Below are 3,871 nucleotides of genomic sequence, written 5' to 3'. Positions count from 1 at the left end.
TAGCTGGAACTACAGGCAAGAACCACCTTGCCTGTCTAATTCTCTGATTTATTGTGGAGATAGGATCTCACCAAGCTGCCCAGGCTGGTTTTGAACCCCTGGATTCAGACAATCCTCTTACCTCAGCTACCGTAAGTGTTGGGATTATAGGCGTGAGCCACCATGCCCGGCTGTAAAATGCTCTTCTAAACAACTAGTCACCTAAGCACCTCAGAATATTATCTTCTATTTCTGGCATAAGCCATTACTGCAATTTAGATTCTATTTCAGGACCAAAAAAAACTGTAATGGCACTTCCCTACAAAGTTAAAAAAATTCATGCAAACAGAGGGAAAAAATAGAACTAGAAGAGAGGTTTGCAAGAGAGAATTCTAAAGTGAGGTGGTAGAATAATTTTATTTTAAAAATAGCTGTGTTTTCTCTCAAAAAAAAATGAACCAAAAATGGACATAATTATTTAGGCTACCAACAAAACATTTTAAAAACATTTCTTACAGGAAAAATATTCATCTATGGGTATAATTGATTTTGTTGACAATCATTATTAATATAGCATTTATTAAATTACAATTGTAAACATACATTATCTACTTCTGTTTACCTCTCAATTTAAAAAATTTCCAAGGACTTATGATATTTAAAAGGTTAACTGATTCAAATAAAAACATTACTTTTTCATCAAACAAATAATGATCTTCATTTAAAGGTCTTAGAGGTAATACAAACTAATGCTATGTTTTCAAACTTTAGAGTATGGTAAGATAATCTGGTGTGCTTGTTAAAGCAACTGGACTCCACCACAAGGGGTTCTAATTCAGTAGGTCTGGAGTGGGGCCTAATAATGTGCATTTCCAACAAACTGCCAGTGATGCTAATGTTTCAGATTTAGGCTCCAAACCTGGAGAACATTGGATCAGAAGAATTGAAAGCTTATCCTTTTATTTTATTTAAAGCAAGTCATCTTAAAATTAAAAATTAGCCTAGAATTGCATTGTCAGTTTTTGAAATCTTTCTGTCAAACATACTTTATGTTAGACAGGGAGTCCTTACTAGTTTGATATTAGAGAACACTATAGGAACTTAGGTTTCCCTTAAGTCATTGGAATGTGCTTTCATTAACTAGATGGATAAAAGGTTTGCATGTAGGATTCTTTGATGTTTATGAGGAATAACAGATCTATGAAAATGTAAATTATTCAAACCCTTTGATTTGAACTGATAATCTTCTCAAAATACCTACAATTAAGTTTTTTTATCATCACTTATGACATTTATTATTACATGGCAATGGTGACTTATATACTTCATCGTTAACCAGAGTATGTCCTCTTTATAGCACTTTGCTAGGGACCATTGTTTGATGAAAGGAAAAAAAAGTGTAAAGATGGAAAGAAAGAGAGAGAAGAGAGAGACAAAGAAAAAAGAAAGACACAGGGAGAGAGGGAAGGAGGGACGGAGGGAGGGAGGGAGGAAAACAAAAAAGAAGGAAGGGAGGGAGAGAGGGAGGATGAGAGAGAGAGAGAGAGGAAAAGAAAAATAGAGAAAATAAACATTCACTGATTTTCCTAAAGCACAGAATAGGAAAAAGAAATTAATAAAACTCATGTCTAAAGATGCAGCATCTCTGAAGCATATTTTTTTCCTGACTTTTGTCCTGGAGATACTCAGGCAGAGATGGCTTTATGTGGCTATGACTCATGTGGTCATGTCCACATAAATATCATGTTCAGAAGATCCCTCTGCTGTCATTGTCTAAAAATTCTTAATAATTTCTGAAAAGGTGCCACATTTTATTTTTCACTGTAATATATTCTATCTTCAGGTAAAAAAAATTAATTTAAGTACTGTGTTTTCTCCTCTTTTACTATACATTTATACTTGTCAAGCAGATGTATCAACATTTTAAAAATGAATTAAAGCCATAAAAATTTCTAAGCATTGGGAAGGTGCTAAACATGACAAAATTATTAAATAGAAGAAAACATAAGTTTGAGGAAAATAAAATAAAAAAGAAAATGAGTCCATGTATAGTGGAAACAGATACATCCTGAAATATATGAAAGAAGAGAGAAAGTGTTCAAGCCATAGGCCTTTCAGGCTTTGGATGAACCCTCCCATGTCTACAGAGGGAAAGAAGTAAGAGACTTGTAAATAAGAGGAACATATTGCTGAGAAAAGTGGATTATCATATAATCAACTGTGAAATATTCACAAACAGATCTAACACTTTATAAATTCTGCATGAAAGAATTTCTGGCCTAGAAGAGTATAGTTAAAATCCCCCTGTAGCAAGGTTAATCAACTCATTAAATCAAGGTATTTTTATGTTACCCACAGAAAAAAAAATTACCTTTTTTTTACTTTTATAAATTTCACAAGTAGTCAACATTGAAGGCAAATTTCAAAAAGTATTTTGTGCAATTTTTGAAGACCACCCTAAGGAAGACAATGCCTCCATGTTAGCCCAGTGAGGTAGAGCAAACAGATAATGGAAATAGACATTATGTTTTCATTATATTTAACTTCCAGGTATCAGAAAAGCAAAATGTCCAACACTTTAATAAGTCATCTGTTTGCAATAATAGAGTACATTAAAAAGGAATTACCCAAAGAATAAGGCGTTCTAAAATTGAATATTTAGCCAGGCTCGGGCTCAGCCTGTAATCCCATGCCTTGGAAGGCTGAGGTGAGTGAATTGCCTGAGCCCGTGGGTTCGAGACCTACCTGGGCAACTTGGTGAGCCCTCATCTCTACAATAAATCAAAAAATTAGCCAGGTGTGGCATTGCGCGCCTGTAGTTCCAGCTACTTGGAAGGCTGAGGCAAAAGGATCACTGGAGCCCAGCAAGTCGAGGCTGCGGTGGCCGGGAGCGGCCACTGCACTCCAGTCTGGGTGACAGAGTGAGACTCCAACTCAATAAATAAATAAATAAATAAGATAAAATTGAATATTGGGTCTTTCATCCAAAAAAGATTTATTTTCATTGAAAAATGTGTAAATGACAGACACTGAATCAAAATAACTCTAGAATTTCAGCAGCAAAACTAAAGTTGATGAGTTTCATAAAGATATAGCATATCCAGCATTTCTATGTAACTACAATTTTACAAATAGGATTCTATAACTTCCCAATTGTTGGACAACAGTCATGCAAAAAATACTCTAATCCATCTGTACTATCGTTTCCTTGAATTACAAGATGAAAAAGCAGTGTATATATTTTTAAAAGTCACAGTAAAATATACTTTAGAGAAGAGTGTTTGAGAGTCATGCTACCAAAGTTTAAATACTGACTCTGACACTTAGCTCTACAAATTTGTGAAAATACTTAAATTGCCTGAACATCACTTTCCCATTTTCTGCTAAGGATAATAATTGCCAAATATCATAAGACCTTTTGAGAATTAGGTGAATGAGTAGATACAAAGTGCTTAGAATGATCTCTGATATTCAGTAAATAATAAGTATTATTATTGTTTTTATTATTATCATATAATAGCGGGCCCCAAGACTAATACAAGCATGAAAGGCCACCCAGAGGAAATGCTCAGTGAAACCGAACTTAACTTCCCTAACAAATGCTATGTGCACATTTACTATAGCACATATTGCTTAACCGGTCTGATTTACTGAACTTGAAGTAGGCAGGGTCTGTGTTTTATTCACTTTTGTGTTATTTATGCAAAATACCATGCTCAAAAAATATTTGCTAAGCTGAAATTGGCATATGACTCCAGACATCTACACAAGTTGCTTCCAAGTATGGTAGAAAGGCTATATTCTTTAAGAAAAGATAAAAGAATAGAAAGTGATTAAAATTTTATATGTGGCCTGTAAGAGACCTTACACATCATGAAGCCCAGGATTTTGT

Source organism: Carlito syrichta, unplaced genomic scaffold, assembly GCF_000164805.1.
Source record: "Carlito syrichta isolate Samal-C Ts95f unplaced genomic scaffold, Tarsius_syrichta-2.0.1 Scaffold306528, whole genome shotgun sequence".
Lineage (NCBI taxonomy): Eukaryota > Metazoa > Chordata > Mammalia > Primates > Tarsiidae > Carlito > Carlito syrichta.
Note: the sequence above shows the minus strand (reverse complement) of the source record.